The sequence below is a fragment of the Rattus norvegicus genome, chromosome 14 (genome assembly GCF_021556685.1).
Source record: "Rattus norvegicus strain SHRSP/BbbUtx chromosome 14, alternate assembly SHRSP_T2T, whole genome shotgun sequence".
NCBI lineage: Eukaryota > Metazoa > Chordata > Mammalia > Rodentia > Muridae > Rattus > Rattus norvegicus.
Genome location: NC_141547.1, coordinates 63,326,069 through 63,344,416, shown reverse-complemented (window position 1 = coordinate 63,344,416; position 18,348 = coordinate 63,326,069). Strand labels below are relative to the sequence as shown.

The window sequence follows — 18,348 nt, the reverse complement described above, 5'->3', positions numbered from 1 at the left end:
CACACACACACACACACACACACACACACACACACACACACACACACACTCCTCCTCCCATCCCTAGACCCCAGCTCCACTTCCCCGGTAGTTTGAAGATGACAGATGCCTGTAGACTTTCACCAAACAAGCGGTGGGGGCAGCAGACTACAACAGTTATTTAATTAAAAGGAATTTTTTTTCCCTCTAATTCTCGCTCTGGCTCCTGGAATAGCTTTGGCAACCCCCCTCCCAGAACCTGAGCACATGCCTCTCTCTCTCCAGGTAATCAATGGCCGGAGGACACCGGTCTCTTTCCACGCCCCCACTTCCCTCATCCACCTCCAGTTTCCCCGGGTCCCCCAAGCCACACCGATTCACACACCTACAGGCCGGCAGCGGGGAACGTGCAGGACACGATGCAGCCGGACTGCATTGCACAGTCATCAAAGTTAAGTGTGTGTTTGTGGGGTGCTCGTGCGCACCCGGGAAGGTGCGGGGTCGGGAGGAGTAGAGCCTCCTCTCTGCTTCTCACTACCACCCCCATCCCCGCGGGTCAGGGGACGCATCTACTTGAGATTGCAGCCATTTTAGGGAAAGAGGTGGCTCCGGGCCCCAAGGGAGTGGAGGGAGGGACAACGCGTCGCGGGGGGTCTCACAGCTAGGCAGCCTCGGGGCTCAACGGGAGGGCGGGCGAACGCCCGGCGCACAGGGGCGCGGCGCCCGCGGCGACTTGGTGAAGGTTGCGCTCGAGTTCCCTGCTTTTGCCTGGAGTTGTCCGGGGTAACGCGCCAGCTCCTGCCTCTTTCTCGGGTACCCTCTGGGCTGGGAGGTTTAGGGGCGAGATAGGTGTCTATAGCCAAATGAGCACTGGAGGGACGCGACAGTCTCTGGAGCTGGCGCTATGTATGGGGTTATAGAGGAGGGGGAACACCTCTGTCGCCGGTTGGCGCTGACCCAGACAGTGCGACCCACTTGGCCCCCCATCCTCCCCACCCCCTCCCGAGAGTCTGTCTACCCGCCTGGTGCCAAGTGAGCGAGCAGCGGGGGGCACGGGGAGACGCCGCCCGACACTGAGACACCCCTTACCTGGTTGGAAGGGGTTTCCCAGGAGGAGCCGTAGTTGTAAAAGAAGGAGGAGAGGAAGGTGTCTTCCGACAGCCCGCAGCCCGCCATGCTCTGGATGCAAATAAAACGAGGAAAGAAAAAAAAAAAAAAAAAAACAGGACACACACACACACACAAAGCAACCAAAAATGTTTCCAAATCAAACGAAACCAATAAGGCAGCTGAAATTCTCTCGCAAATAAAGAAAAGGAGGGGGGAAGGGAATGGCCGAGGGGACGGGAACTCTCGGCGATGCTCCCTCTCCGGCTGAGCAGGGATGCTCGGGCTGCCGCCGCCGCCGCCGCCGCTCTGCCGCCTTCTCAAGACGGTACCTAGAGAGGTTCGTCCTGACTCCGGCAGCCGCCGCCGCCGCCACCGCCGCCGCCGCCGCCTGTGCCGGCTGCGTGTATGCGCGCGTGTGTGTGCGTGTGCGTGTGTGCGGGGTGTGCGCGCAGAGCGAGAGACCGCAGGGGAGGCGAGAGGGCGAGAGAACGAGCGAGCCGGGATGCAGGACGCAGAGGCAGAGCAAGCGGGCGGGCGTGTGCGCGCGAGGCTGGGTGCGTGCGTGCGTGTGTGAGTGTATGAGTGTGTGAGCGCGCGCCCCCGTGTGCGCGCGCGCCTGGGTGTGCGTCTGTTTGGGGAGCTCACCGGAGAGCCGGGGCCATCACGTGGGCTCCCCGACTCCGCCGGCTGCCGGGGACAGCCTGTACTACAGCCCTGGCCACTAAATCAGCCCGCGCCACCAGACCTTTGCAGCCCCTGCGGCCGGCTGGACCTCCTGGTCCTCCCCCTTCTGGCTGTGCGCCCCCAAGACGGCAGGGGGCGCAGGTGCTGTCGCGGGCAGGTGGGTGGATGAGGAGAGGGCCAGGCCAGCGGAGAGAGACTATGCCTAGGAGATACACAGCACCCGGTTACAACCTGACCCTTCCTCGAGCCTTCCTCCCACTCTGCTAGAAGATCTTTTTCATCTTAATTCCTAAAATTGTCTTCCTATGCAGGGACTCTTCTCCCAGCTACGGGAAAATTGTGTTCACACAGTTGCTACGTCTCGATTTTCTTCCTGTCCGGAGCCACTAGTCCACCCCAACCCCGACTGTGAGCACAGACAGACAGCCGCGCGCGCGCGCGCGCGAGCACGAAGACACACACACACATATACACACTCACACACACATATGCACGCGTGCGCGCGCGTACATGCACACACACACACACACACACACACACACACACACACACACACACACACACACACACTGGTGGCTGCCTTCTCAACCATTCCAAAGGCAGATCCACTTATTTCGCCGGTTGCTGTAGTAGGCGAAGTCAGTGCTATATCAAACTAGGCTAGGCTGAGAGGGCTGGAAAGTGGATTTAGGGGACAATACTGCCCCAGCAGGAAGAAAGACTCTGGTCTGGTGTTCTGTTGATTTAACCATTCAAAACAGAGAACTATTTTGTAGCTTCTGCCCTAAGAGTCAGGCCCTTCGAGTTACAATTCTTTAAAGAGATATAGCCTCTTAAGTCCATTATGTGTAATAAAAATGTAAATAATGTAATTTCCTCCCCTCCCCTAGCCAAGGTATTTCAAAACCAAATCATTGTGTCCCAGTAACTGCGTAGCTGAAACTTTTTTCCCACTGTAAGATATTCTTTCCTAACTTCTCTTGACTCTTTATATAGATATTTATAGAAAGTAAAATTTAAAAAGGCATATCTGTGTATGATGTTCTTCTGAGTACTTGATTCCTCTCAGGGAAACTTGCAAACAACCTCTTAGCGGTTCATATTGCTTTCTTTCTGAATCTCCTCTTTCTCAGACCAATTTTGTTTTTCCAAGAGTTTGCACTTCCTCTTCCAAATTCCCCACGTGAGGCCCAACTCCTCTGTGGAATAAACATTTCCACAGCAACCCAGTGATGTCACAAACCTTCGGCTCATGATTGCAGGAGGGAAATAAAGCAAGAAGAATGGATCTCTCTAGAAAGACGGCTCCCTTTTTATTCGCAAAAAAAAAAAAAAAAAATGGCACCCAAGTTTTTGGGTTTGTAAACTACGTGTCTAGCTAAATGCCTCTTTTCTTCTCTTTCCTTTTCTTTTCTTTCTTCTTTCTTTTTTTGAGATTGACTTATTACAAGATTGACTTTCTGAGATATGTCTAATGACCTTTTAAAAAAAATAGACCAACATCCTAACTTCTGAGTCCATGAAAAATGACATTTCAAATCACTCGTTCCTAGATGTACTGACTATTTAGATTTTTTAATAGGAAGGAAAAGGATTGATGCTTTTCAAACACAACAAACAAAACATGCTAGAAAGAACATTATGAGATGAAATTTAATGTAGTAACGTCAGAACCAAGTAATGCTGACAGAGCTTCGAAAGTGCAACTAATTCTTTAAAATATTAGGCCTATGGGAACTCTATTCAGCTCTCCATGACTGAGCTCATCCGTGTTGACTAGAGAACCTTCTCTACCTCCTCGGTATCCTGGCTGTGACGAAGAAGGGACTCTTCATCATGCTCCTGTTTCAATCTCGACGATGAGGTGTCACCCTGCACACGTTAAATACAGAGGGAGAGTCGGACACAAAGCCTTGAGTTTACTTAGGAACTTCCCATTCCCCTTCCAGGTCAATGGGAGTTACTTCAGTCTCGGTTATCGGTTCGCCTACTTGTTGAATAGATGGATCTATTCATCCCAAAAACTCTGGAAGGATTTCCCTCCCTTATACAGATGGAGAAGTGGGCTCAGTGATATCCTGGGTCATGCAGCCAGGACGTGAAAGCCGTGAAATGCAGGTCTTGCTAACTTGTCTGCTCGAGAGGGCATCACTGTGCCGGCTACTTCACAGGCGAATATTCACGAATGGAAACCCCAGCCTTCCCTTTGCCCCCAGTTGATAACATCTCCTGGGTTGTGGCAGGGGCAGCTTGGTTTGAGCTGTGTAATACAGGCCCTTACTCTATCCCCAGATGACATGGAACTCACTGTACAGTGAGTACATAACTCACAATCCTCCTGCCTAAGGCTTGAGTGCTGGAATTAAACAGTTGAGCCACCATACCTGGATTTAATTTTGTTTTATAGATGAATAAACTAAGACTCGGTGGGAAACTCTTGCCTCCCCTCCTACCCACACAACTGGGTCTTGAAGAAGACTTTTCAGCTCAATACTTCTCTTTCTCTGAAAGCTGGTCTCTCCCATTACTAAACTGACAGAAAAATAAATACACGCAACCGCCAAGCATGCCTAGGGCCTGCAGAGGCATCCAGAGAGAAGCAGGGAGGCCCAAGTGACAAGAACTTCCCTGGCACACTTGGGGACAACCATACACATAAAGGTTGACCTCTAGTCATCAACATTTGGCTCCCCTCAAATCTCTAGCACTTGACTTTTTTAATAGGGACATCCAAAAGAAGACCACACCGCTGGCAGTCTGTTTCTGGTAAGCTGTCTCCTTTCTCTGTCCCGCGTGGCCGTCTCCTGGGGCAGCCCTGCCACCCCAAAAGAATTCCTCTCTCCTCAGGTTTGTTCAACAGCACACGCACAGTAACGCTGAGGTTCGGCTGCTAGTTCTCAGCGACATGAAAACAAACCACCCCGCCCCACACACACACACACAAACCCCCAGGGCCAAAACAGATGGAGTTGGGCCCTTTGGGAAGCCCTGGGAGCAAGCAGCAAGCTCATTGAGAAACGATAGCTCCAGTCACCTTGCCAGCTCCTCGCTGTGCAAGAGACAGACGTCTGAAGAGGAAACCAACCCCACAGCAGCAAGCTTCTGGTTTCCAGAACCACAGTGGCTGGATCTCCCAAGACAAGCTAAACCAGTCATCTTCAGTGTGGTTTTCTTCATCATAATGCCAAGTCACGACCTGTCTCGCTAAAAAATGCACAGTGTTGACTTGCTGTGGCCTTGCTAATGAACCATCCTCCTTCATTCGCAAACACTTCCCCCAAAGACGTAGGGTTAGCAATCACCTCACTTTGGAAATTGGGTAATAGTCCAGATGATGGCGGGGTGGTTTCCTTGTTTATAAATGAGTTGCATTAACACTCTCGTACCACTAGGGTGTCATTTAGTGACGGGCTGCTCAGCTCTGCAGATGAAAGAGGCCAAATTCTTATACATGGAGATATTAAAAAAGAGAGATGACTTTGGCTAAAACTGCTGATGGGAAGCAAATGTAGCCTACAGACAAATTGGGTCTCTTTTCTCAGTTTCTCTCTTACTGAAATCAGTCTGCTGTCTTATCTTCTGCTTCCTTCCCTTCCTTTTCCCCTTTCCCCTTCCCCTTCCCCTTCCTCCTCCTCTTCCTCCTTCAGCAACCTGAATACAACTATTAGTGACACAGCTAGATCAGAACCAAAGAGTTCTAGCTTGTCATAGTAACTTCTGGCAAAGTGAAAGCCAATATTTTATCCCTATCCCCAAGAAGTTTACAGTGTCAGCAAAAGTCTGGATTACTGTTTGTTTGTTTGCTTGCTTGCTTTGGAAAGAGATCTAAAGAAACTAGTAGAGAAAACTGGGAGAAGCTGTGCAGTGTCCTTCTAGGCCAGGAGGACTCAGTCCCATTTGGAGCCTCTAGGGGCAGTATGGAATGTGTCTTATTGGTAGCCTACATCAAGGACGAAGTGGGGTACTGATGCCCAATTCCCTGGTGGACAGCTACTGGCAAGTGTCACCTTTCTGGCACACCCTCCCTGTGGCCAGGACAATTGTGATGGGATCCAGCAGCAGGGAGAATGTCTTCAGTCCATCAGCTGAAGTGCTGGTTATGGGGGCAGTGTCCCTGGGAGTGCTAAGGGCTGTGAAAATGTGGCTGGGGAAGCAATAGCATCTGGCCCAGCATGAAGTTATGTTCTCTTACACAATCCCGGTGAAGTGGGAATGGCCACATCTCCAGGCTGCCCAGGAGGATACAGTGGAGCAGTATAGAGTGGAGCAGCTAACATCAGTTCCCTGCTCTGCCTTCCAGAGCCATTTCCCTTCAGTCTCCATCATGGTCCATAATTGCCTCCCTTCATGGGTGTACTAGGAACCCAATCGGACCCCACAATGCGGAGGACATTGGGAAAGAGCCTCTTCTTCTGTCAAGAGCAGAAGGAGGCTGGAGCTCCTCTAGACTGTATTACTGTCACGGAACAGATAATCATCAGAGTTTAGGGCAGTTGGATCCAGTCCAACCTGGGGCTGGACACTCCCTTAGACTTTCCAGGTGCATAAGCCAAATTTTTTTTTCTAATTATAAACCAACTTAAGCCCAATTTCTAGAATTAGCAACTCAGCCCGAATTGCACATTTTGTCTAGGGGATATTTATGGACAGTTTGCGTATTACTCAGGATTCTTGGCTACAAGTAACAAAATATCAACACCTATGCTAGAACAATAGATATTTAAGTAAATGAATAAACAAATCGTTTCAAAGGCTCCTTATTGGCTCGCCTAACTGAAGGAGCTAAGGATTGTGCTATTTTTCAGGGTGTTTTGGTTTGTTTGGTGCTTTGACAGGCAAGCATCAACAATGCCTGGCTCACCCTCTCGTTCCTATCAGTGGCCCGCAGTAGAACCTTTCTCCTCCCTCCCTCCCCTGGTCTCTCCCTCCCTTCTCTTTCAGGCACAAATCCTGAGGTTTCAAGTGACTCTCATCGGTATATGCCTCTACAGTCTCAGACTGGCCAGGCTGAGTGACTGATATTTCTACAGAACTGGGCTCACCAAATCAAATGACTGAGCCTGGGTGAAATATGGGACTCCCTGGAGGTAAACTAGGGTACACGTTCATCTCAATCCATAAGAAAGATGAACAGACACTAAACAGGCAAAAGTGTCAGTAACTGGGGTTACAGAGAGAGCTCAGCTCACAGGGGCCAGCAAGAAGGCTCAGCAGATAAATGTGTTTGTAACCAAGCCCAATGCTGTGAGTTCAATCCTGAGAACCCAAATTAAAAACAAAACAAAACAAAAACAGAAAAGCAGGCATGGTGACATGCACCTGTCGTCTTAGAACCAGAAAGGTAAAGATATGAAGACCCCTGGGGCCTATGGCTTACTAGTCAGCCAGTCTAAACAAATTGGGGAGGGGGGTTCTGGGCCAGTAAGAAACCTTGTCTCAGAAAACAAGGTAGACAGCTTGTGAAGAATGATACTGGAGGCAGCCTACACACACACACACACACACACACACACACACTCCACGCATGCACGCACGCACGCATGTACACACATCACATCATCACACGCCTGCATGCATGCACATCTACATACACATGCTCCCTTATATACAAACAGCAGTTCTCCACAGGACATCCATTACTTGTCTACACAGAGGTTGAGATTACCAGACACATGACCCCTTTCCTGTCTTTAAGAGGCTCAGACTGTTTAGAGAAAAGCACCATTGCACACGCAAAGGAATTGGGTAATAGAGAGTGAAGCTACAACTCGGGTATAGACAGAAAGTTCTTTACTAGCCGGCAGCAGAACTCATGTTGAATACATCAGGCAAGAAGGTCTTGGGGAAGCTGTGCGATTTCTGGAAGGACCAGAGAAACGTGTCTGGATGATGCAAATGAGAAGAAAGCTGTGAGAGATAAAACTTGGGTGGCACAAGGGATCGACACCCCACCCCTGCCATCCTCTACCCTGGGAAGAAGACCTAGCCATTGGATTCTTCTGAACGTAGCCAAGACCATCTGCCTATGTCTAGAGATAGTAGGTTTTCTTGAGAGTACCTTGATTTCATAGTTGGTTTTGACCCTCAACGTAACCCATCCTAGAGTCACCTGGGAAAGGAGTCTCAATTGTGGGACTGCCCCGATCTGACTGGCCTGTGTCTGTGTCTGTGGGGAGTTGTTTGTCTAGGAAGACTCTGATCCCTGGGCATCTAGTCTTGGGCTATGTGCTAAAACTAATTAAGCATGAGCCAGCCAGCTAGCAACCAGCAGCCAGCTAATAACCAGTATCTAGCTAGCAACCAGCATCCAGCTAGCAACCACCATCCTCTGTGGCTCCCACTGTGTCTTAGTTTGAGTGGATTTCCCTGGATGGAGGTGATGCTGGGCGAACTGATGAGCTGTCCTGCCTTCCGGTTCTTGCCTTGACCTCCCTCAGTAATGGGATGTGCTTTGGAAGTGTAAGAGGAAACAAACCCGGGGTTGGGGATTTAGCTCAGTGGTAGAGCACTTGCCTAGGAAGCACAAGGCCCTGGGTTCGGTCCCCAGCTCCGAAAAAAAAAGAACCAAAAAAAAAAAAAAAAAAAAGAGGAAACAAACCCTTTCCTCCCCTAAGCTGCTTTCAGTCATGGTAGTTATCATAGCAACAGAATAAAACCAGAACCTGAGCTCTCATGGTCTAACCTGCAAAGACATCTGAGAGGTAAATTTCAGCTCTGTGGCCTTGGAGTGAATTGTGAGAGTGCTGGAGTCATACCCTAGGAGACGAGTAAGTTAAATGTGCAGTATCTATTGTAGAGCAGGTTGTGGACATCCACTACCGAGAAGATGCTGGCTGGGCCTAATACCAGGTCCCTGGTCACACTGATAGCCTAACTTCAGCCAACCTTTGCTATGTGAGAGAACCTAGATGCCAGGTGACAAAAATGGTCATAGAAGCCACTGTGGGCATAGAAGCCACTGTGGGCCGAACCTAGAAGTCTTAGAAGTAGAGAAGGGAAAGGACATCAGCAGTGTGGACCATGTTGGAGGGAAGGCTTGACTCTACCCCCTCAATATCTATATCCAAGACCCCTTCGTACTCAGCCACCTAGAGCAGTTCTGCCCCCTGCTGCCACTACAGTAGAAGTCTAGCAGGTCTTTTCCATACATACTTGCCCTCCACCATGCATACTTCGCCATGTAAAGGGACCTATCTTTCCCAGGCATGGGTAGCATCCCAGCCTCCGTGTAATGACTTTCATTGATCTTTGGGTCAAAAATCTTTATCTGAAAAGTGATGCCAATTCCTTCAGTTTAGCTGCCAGTCCCCTCCCTCATAGGTGGCATGGTTTTCCACAAGCCTACGGTCCCTTTAAGGAACTGAAAGGCCTCCGGGATGGGATTCGTGCAACTTGCCTCTGGGATTTCAAGAACCGTTTGTGTCTCCCAAGTCCCATGTGACCTGGGGACAGCCCACACATTGAGATTCTCGGCGAGGATGGTCTCTAGGGCATGACTCCACACTTGCATTGCTCTGTCCAAAACTCCCTTCCTCCCCTATCCTGACAGTCTAGCAAAGCCCTTCACGAGCTCCAGCTTTGAAGCTGGGGACAAGCTCTTCATAGGGACAACCCGTTATACTAGTCTTAGAGGCCATAACCCATGTGTCTCACTTCTCCCCCACGAATACGGTTTTCTGCAAGCTGAGCTGCACACCTCAGTTTTCTGCATTTAGCTCAGGACCTGCTCAATACAAGTTGACTGGAAAAGACTGTATAAACCTTTAAAAGAACAAGAGGAGGGAGAAAAAAGCAATCCCTACACAGAGAGCCGCAATAAAGAAAATGTGTTCTACTACTACCTTGGGACTTCAATTAATGTGCTTTTCTCCTCGTGAGTCCTTGCTTCAAACAAACAGAATCTGACAGGCTGAATTAAATCATTTATCTTTCTACTTCTCTGCCTTGGCTCTAACGCTAGTGTAAAAGCCCTGATATTTCATAAGAAAGTGGCAAAAACAAGAGCTGAGGCCTGGGCCCTCGACTTTTATCTGGTTGTATGGTCCATAAATACAGATAATATGGGAGAAAGTGTTTGCTCCTGATGCAACTGTTACCCAGGCAGAATTAAATACCAAGTTACCATAAATGGAGTGTGTGTGTGTGTGTGTGTGTGTGTGTGTGTGTGTGTATGTTTGTACATACGTATGTATGTACAAGTATGAGCAAAAGAAGACCAGAGGTCAACATCCAGTGTTAGTCTTCAAGAGATGGCTACATATTTTTAAAGATCAGGTTGCTCAGTATTTTGAAACTGCCCAGGTAGGCTAGGCCAGCCAGCAAGCTCCAGGAGCCTCCTGTCTCTGCCTCAACACTAGAATTACAAGTGTGTGCCAGCCACCGTGCACAACTTCTCATTACACAGGACCTGGGTTGAACTTGGGTCCTTATTCTAGCAAGGCAAACACTTTACCAACTGAGCTATCTTGTCAGCCCTCATAAAAGACCTTTGGTCTCTCATAAATGCCCATTAGGTGGTTGGGGGCCGGGGAGAGAGAGAGAGAGAGAGAGAGAGAGAGAGAGAGAGAGAGAGAGAGAGAGAGAGAGACTATGCACATCTGTGTATATGTATGAATCTGAGTGTATGTATATATGTATGTATGTGTTTGTGCATCTGTATGTATGCATATATGTATGTACGTGCCTATATGTGTGTCTCTGTATGTACATGTACATCTGTGTGTATCTGTGTTTTTACATGTGTATACAAAAAGCATGCTATCCAATTCTATCTCTTTGTTGCTATTGTTGTTGTTGTTTACCACTCCAAGAGCTCTAGCAACAAAGACAACAGCCAGAAACACAGCAAACATCTGCTAAGTGTTCTGTGCACTTCCTTCTTGCATACTTTAACGCCTTTCATGTGGGGCAACTATGGGTTCCCAAGCCTGGGCCACCAACGAGACAGCCATTTACACCCAGCCCGGTGTAGTTTAATGCCTAGATAAAGCTTCCTCCAGTTTTGCTTTCTGAGGCAAACAAGGTTTGTTTGCTTTCCATCACTGTGTATGAATAACCACAGCAGTAGGATTTACCTTGCTCTCTATCTCTAGGTCCTTAAATCAGGGTCCCCTGAACTACCCTGGAACAGATCACAGAGGCTTTGGGTTTGGAAGCCTGCAGTATTTACTTTTTCCCTAAATAACGAAAATATCCTATTTACTGCACACTATTTGAAAAGGGATCATGGGGATAGAGCCACTCAGTAGATAATTCCACGCAGGTCTACGGATTCAAACTTTTTTTTGCCTATCAAATCTTCGTCTGGAAGCTGCAGATCAGTCCAGAGTGACTGGTCCAAATGTTGTTGCAACTCACCTTTGCTGAGATCTCGAGATTGAGACGTCAGAGCAATGATGTCAGGGTCCCTCAGGGAGGAGGCAGGTGGTGGGGAGATCCTAAAATGAGATGGGGACTTGATGCTGAGGAAGAAGCATCAAGAGAGGTACCAAAGGCAGGAGGCAGAGAGCTGGGCTTCTTAAGCACCTAGGATGGGGCTTAGGTACCTGTATTTTCTAGAAAGCTCCTAGCATTGCTTGGCCTGCCTCAGCTTGAAGCTCACGATTCCAGTGAGTAAGGCGTAGACTTGGAGCTCTGATTCATGTGGGAGAGGCTGGGTGTCATTTGTCACAGAGGCTGGCACTCTCGGCCAAGGTGTCAGATGCTCCTGATCTGGAGACTTTACCATGTGGTGATGATAGAACCTGTGACCCAGGTCTACCAAGAGGATTAAATTGTGAGGGGCTTAGAAGCAACAGTCACATCATATGAGCACTTGATGAGTGTGACCTCCTGTAATCTTACTCTGACACCTCTTGTATGGAAGGGCATATCCATCATGATAGAAGGGGGGCTAGAGCATCCCCCAAGTCCCTGGAAATGGAATCTTGCTCAGTTTATTATTTTATTGTTTCCAGTATTTAGATTAGGCTGGGTCTTGTTTTCTCATTACACAAAGCAATTCACATTGATGAAGAAGAAAGACAGCACAACAGTTAGAGCGGTAAGAACAGAAAGGGAGGAGAGAAGAGAGAAGTGAAGAAAAGGGAAGGATGAGGAAATGAGAGGAGGGGTGAGGAGAGGAAAGAGGGAGGAAAGGAAGGGAAGAGGGGTGAGGAAGGAGAAGGGGCAGAGGAGAGGAGAGGAGAGAGAAGAGAGAGAAGAGAAGAGAAGAGAAGAGAAGAGAAGAGAAGAGAAGAGAAGAGAAGAGAAGAGAGGAGAGCTAGCATGGCGGTGCACATTTGTGAAGTGGAAGCAACAGCATCAGAAAGCAGTCAAAAGCCAGTCTGTTCTCAGGTTAAGGCCTTGTTTCAAAAAGAAAAGAAAGAAAAAAAGGAACAGAAAAGAAAAGGCAAGCAAAAACTCATTCCTTTTTTGTTTCTATTTTGTTGCATTTATATTTATTTTCTGTGAGTGTGTACATGTAGGCAAATGCATGCCGCAGCACATATGTGGAGGTCAGAGAACAACATGCAGAAGAGGGTTCTTTCTTTCCTCCATGTGGGCCCCAGTTGGCTGCAATCACATTGAACCACTGGACCATCTTGCTGGACCAGACAAAGCATTTCTGCATGGAGAACAAGCACCATTTTGGCATATATATTTCCAATCTTAATGTATACTTCTAGTGTACACAGTATTTTGTAATCTTTTATTGTCTCCAGATAGTTTACAGTAGTAGTAGCAGTAGGGATCACCACACCAGTAGCTGGTCTTACAATGTGCCAATGCCCCTTAACAGTCAGTAGAATGTCTCTTTGAAGCAAACACATCCTTACAAATGAGATAAGTGATATGGAAACTAACACATGGTGATCTCAGGCTGAAGAGCACACAGCTTGGTCCTGTCACTCTCCTTTTAACTCCATGTTCTATATCCTTTCTTTTCTGTTTTTATTTTTGTCACATTTATATTTATTCTGTATGTGTGTGCATGCCACAGCTCACATTTATCCTCATAAATAAATACTGCCTTATAGCCTGATATTGCTTCCACTTGCTGTAGTGTGAACATCCATACTATCCCGTGCATGCATCCATTCTGAGCAGTACTTGGTATTTTGCCTGATATTTTACAGGCTAGAAAAGCATGGCTTCACATGCAAATCCCTGGTAAAGAGTAAGTGGGAATGATCACAACCTGCCTAGAAGCCTAGGTGCTGTCACTCAAGAATGCTTGCCTGAGGACTGGAGAGATGGCTCAGTGATAAAGAGCACTGGCTGCTCTTCCAGAGGTCCTGAGTTCAATTCCCAGCAACCACATGGTGGCTCACAACCATCTGTAATGGGATCCTCTTCTAGTGTGTCTGAAGACAGCACATAAATAAATCTTAGGAAAAAAAATGCTTTCCCACAAAGGAACACCAAGTAGCTGTATACACAGGACATCTGTTGGTCTCACTGGAGACTGGAAGACCACTTCCGTTGTGGAACTTGGGGCTTAAAGGGTTGAGAGACACATAAGGACACCAAAAAACAAGTTATTTGAGATGTGGATATAGAGATGTTATCATCCTTGACATGATGGATACAATAGTGACATCTCAGAAAACTAGGGGGTGGGGTAAGTTCCAAGTGCTATTCGAATGTCAGGGAGGCGGTGACACCAAGAAATCTAGAGTCACATTTATTTAGATCTCCACATAAAACAAACACTTCACATAGCAAACGGTGATCAGAATTTGCCTAACACAGCTCTATAAAGATGGGGCAGAGAGCAATCAGCCAGGATGGAGTAAGAGGACTGGTGGGGTGATCCTGACTTGATGTTGGCATCCCGTAACCTCTTCTGCAAGACAGGGAGGGACACCTGCCCATCCCATAGGCCATGAAAAAGGCACACGAGGCAACCAGCCCACAGAGGACCCTGAATGCTTTTCTTCTGTTGCCATGATCACTGTGCGCTAGGTTTTAGATGTGTTTGAGTGTTCCCCCAGTGGTCTGGCCTTGAGGCAGCCACATCAGAAGTGATAGGGTGTTCAGAACAGACAGACCTAATGAAAACTGTTTAGGCGACTGCAGGTATGCTCTCAGAAGGGACTGGTTGAGCTCTCGTGAGACCTTGGTTAATTGAATGAGTGAACCTGAGCCTCAGTGTAACCTAGTGGTAGAGCCCTTGTCTAGCCTCCATGCACACAGTCACAGTCTGCAAACACTTAAGTAAAACAGGATGACTTTTGAATCTCTGGTATTCCTCATGCAATAATTCACTCCCACTCATGTTCCCACCATTAAGGCCACCACTACACCACACAGCTCAGCAAGCACAGTAGAAGCCAGCATAAACCTTCTAGAAACCATAAGCTTAGCATACCTCTTTTCTTCATAAAATGTCCAGCTTCGAGTATTCTGTTACAGAAACAGAACACTGTCTACTATATTGTATACTATACTATACTATACTATACTATACTATACTATACTATACTATACTATATTTGTGCTCTCATTTGGAGGGTCTAATCTTGGGGACCCTAAGACATTGGGCATAATCAGTAATAGGAAAAAAGGATTCCAGAGGCCTCACAAAATACACATATATAAGTGATGGAATTATACCATGTTTAAGATCCTTTATTTGCTAAACTCCCACTGTGGCAGCTTGGAAAATTCAAGTTAAGTTTCTTCAGTTTGATATTTAACCAGTTTACCAGTGAACTGGGGACCTATTACCTACACAGGGCCATCTTTGACCTTATCAATTCTCCGGTGGTACCACTGTTGAGGAAGAGCCCTTAGGGGAAAGTTTCTAACTCTTTCACCTTGGTTTTTAGCAATAAATAATGCTGGCAAAGGCTCAGAGCCCATGGTGGGCATGGGATGGTGGGAGTGGTGGTGATGGGGCACTTTTTTCCACAATGGAACAACATCCTCCACCATTCTTATTTTACAAAAGTCCTCTGGGAAATCCCACTGCACATATACAACCAGCTTTGGGCTGGGTCCTTTCTGTGCTGCACGCCTAGCCCTAGCCTCACATTGGCATGTCGGCCTCTGTGCTACATTCTCCCTGGTGAGCTCTCACCTTGTCTTCAGATCTGTTTTGTGTCACTTCCTCAGTGAAATGACCAGGTGATGGATGTAGAACCAGGGTCAGCATCTTCTTCCTTCATCCTGCTGGTCACAACTACACTTGGGGAGTTGTTCCCCTGGATCCATGTGTTCAGTGGGGTTCAGACCACCAGGTACTGGGTTTGGGAGCAAACCCCACCTCTTTTCGTCTGAGTGACTTGGGACACATTATTTAGCTCCTGACCATCCCAGTTTCCTGGTTTGTAAAGTGGTCATTACAGTAATGAACACATCATAGAATGGCTACCACTCTGAAATACTCATGCAACCAAAGGATAAGGCAAGTGCCCCACAGACAGCACTTGGTATGTGTACATGAGGAACAGACTTTCTCCTCAAACTGCACAGCAGAGGAGGAAATGCACAAACATGTATGAATACTCATGGAGTACCAACATGGCCATACTCATTTAATAAGCAAGACTGGGTCACTCGACCAAGGTTACCAGCTAGTTCAGAGGCCGAGACAGACCCTGAATCCCCTAAGCATGCTTACTTAGCTCTGCATCTGCCATAAGGTCTTTCTCATAGGCAAAATGGGAAAAACTAGCTAGAAGCTATGGCAGTGCACTCCTGAGGATCATGAGTGCCTGCCTGCCATTTTGAAGACTTGCTTCAACGTCTGATCTCTATTTCGATGCCTATGAAAGGTATGGAAGCATTGGAGAAGAGGGGTTCATGAAAGGTCTTCCTGTTATTGGGACATGTACTTTAAATAGATTGTGGGAGTCTCATGTGATATCAATTTTGTCAGATTGGTGGGATTTAAAATTCACTATAGTAACATACCTCTGGGCGTGTCTATGAGGGTGTTTTTATGAAAGTTTAATGGAGCTGGTGCCTCGGTAATTTCTATTGCTATGAAGAAACACCAAGACCAAGGTAACTTTCAAAAGAAACCCTTTATGGGAACACATGGTTCCAAAAGGTTGGAATGTATGAGTATCATGGATGGGAACATGGCAGCAGACAGGAAGGCTTGGTGCTGTCCAAGTACCTGAGAGTTTACATTGGATTCACAAGCATCAAAGAGCTAACTGAATAGTGTGGGCTTTAAAACCTCAAAGCCCCACCCCAGTGGCACACCTCTCCTCTAGAAGGCCACACCTCCTAATCCTTTCCAAACAGTCCTACCCAATGGGGACCACACATTCAAATGCAGGAGCCTAAAGGGGTCATTCCATTTGAAACCAGTACAGTTGGAAAGACCTGCGCTGCATTCTGAACATAGGCAGTATGGGTCCGCCAGCTAGGGTTCCAGGCTGAACAAAATCCAAATGCACAGAATTTGGTTTTCTGCTTCCTGACTGTGGGTACAGTGTGACCAGCCATTCTCTCTCCCTATGGCTTTCCTGCTATGACAAGCATACTCCCTCCAACTGTAAGCTACAAGGAGCGTTTCTTCCCTACCCTGCTTTTTGTCAGGTACTTGGGTCTAACTCAGAACAGTAACTAATGCCTTTGGTCTCTTCACTTCTTTCTCTTCCCACCCATAAGGTGAGCAATATTCCTTGCCATGAGATGCTGCCGTAGTCCCAAAGCCAAACCAAGAGCCAGAATACGCCTTATCCTCTTCATAAGTTGGTCATCTCCAGTACTGTTAGACATCGGGATGCCTCAGTGGGGAAAAGTGATTGCTGCCAAGTCTGAAGTTTGAGTCTGAGACTCCCATAGTGAGTAACCAGAGAGAACCAACTCCTGCAGATTGGAGGAAGGAACCACCCTAAAATGGAGGGCACCCGCCTCTACCAAACACACACACACACACTGCATTCAGATTCCCTTTCGGTATGGCTGCTCTGAGCAGCTGCTAACAGCTGGAAACAGGCAGCAGTCAAGGGGCTGCAGGAAAGTCCAGAGAGGAGCCTTGGTAGCCCAGCTCTCTCTGCTTGGGACAGTGCCACCTCCTACCCAGCCTGGCCTGCTGGGAAAGAATAAAGACTGGGATCTCCATGTACCAAATGCCCCAGTGTTTGGAACTCGCTCCACCACTTCCTGAGGGGCCTCCCATCCTAGTATGAGCCCATGATTTCCTGAGAATGTTCTACCAGTGTGCTCCTTGTGTCTTCAGAGGAGAATCAATCCAGTCAGACGATCTCTGTGCGACCAAAGCAACCTGACATCTTTTTTTTTTTCCTCTCTTGAATTTAAGAGCCCTGCAGACGCAAGGATCCTTTTAGCTTTTAACATATTTAATAATTTATTATTTATCTGATATTTTTGTAAATGTATTCCTCAGATCATGCCTTTGCCGCTGCAGTTTCCAATTTGCACCTATCTGACATCGTTTATCTTCCAGCCCCTTGATGCTCCAGAGGGCGGGGTTCCTCTTTAACACTTCCTTAGAGTCCTAATGAACGTCCGTGCTTCACTTACTGGGGAAGATGGCGCGGACATGCACACGCACACACATCCACACACACACACACACCCTTTTGCATTTTCTTCTGCTCACAGGCATAGAAATTGTACGTGCCACTAATACAGTGTTGATTTCTCCCTAGGTTGCTTTCTTTTTTTTTTTTTAAAGATGTTTGCCCTTCAGCCTGCTATTAACCAGTTTCTTCCTACTTTGAAAAACTCACTCTTTTACATTTCATCATACAGTATTTCCCCGGGGATTTTACCGTTTATTAAGTAGTCAAAACCAATTTTGGAGCAATCATATATACCAAATAGTCTCATGAATCTTTTGTATTCTCCAGCACAGGTGGGCACCCTGCAGGAACATCAGAAATACTCACTGGCTAATCCATGTGACCAACAGGTAGCCTCCCGACAGGCAGGCTGGAGTGCTGCTCAAGTATCAGGCTGTGCGGGTTTAAGCGATGACACCCTCTTGGGTTAGCGGTGTGACCTTAAGCAACTGACTCAATCGCTCTGTGCTTCCACTCACACTGTAAAAAGGGAATCCTCTCTACCATTGTGGGGTGAGGATTAAGTATCCGGAGCATTTTTACCGGGCTGAGGAAGTTCTTCATACACAGTAATTTTGCTCTGGAGATGTGACTCAGTTGTGGGGCATTTATCTGCCATGTGCAAGGCTCTGGGTTCTATCTCCAGCATGCTAAGTAAGTAAGCTGTATTTCTTGAGTAGTTTTTGGAAGGAATTTAGATATTAGAGATGTCCTTGACATCTCGGCCTGGGCTCTCTATGCAGGCATTCAGGTGTATGGTGATCACCCATCCATCCATCCATCCTAGTGCCATCAAGTCACTTATGTGTGACCTCAAGGTCACAATCTGTAAAACGGGGGTGGGACTCATAATCCCGGTTCTCAAACCTCTCACCTTCGTTCAAATAATTTCTTGCCTAAGAGGACTGTCTACACTTAACCAGTAGGCAAGAACGCCTCAGCTCACGTGGCAGAGGCAGAAATGCCCACTAGGGGGCGCGTGCGCTCTCTTCAGACCCGTGCTGGGGAGGAAAGGCGAGCTGGGAACCTTTGGGGCCCATCTGTGTGC

The 18,348-nt window shown here is 47.6% G+C and overlaps 1 protein-coding gene across 1 annotated transcript in view; it reads right to left on the bottom strand.

The window, feature by feature from the left end:
- Positions 1-1,695, bottom strand: part of Ppargc1a (PPARG coactivator 1 alpha) — a 655,952-nt gene extending 654,257 nt beyond the window's left edge. The window contains exon 1 of the mRNA XM_087584412.1: positions 1,069-1,695. The gene's annotated coding sequence lies outside the window, so the exon portion shown is untranslated. The remainder of the gene's footprint in view (positions 1-1,068) is intronic.
- Positions 1,696-18,348: the final 16,653 nt, after the last annotated feature.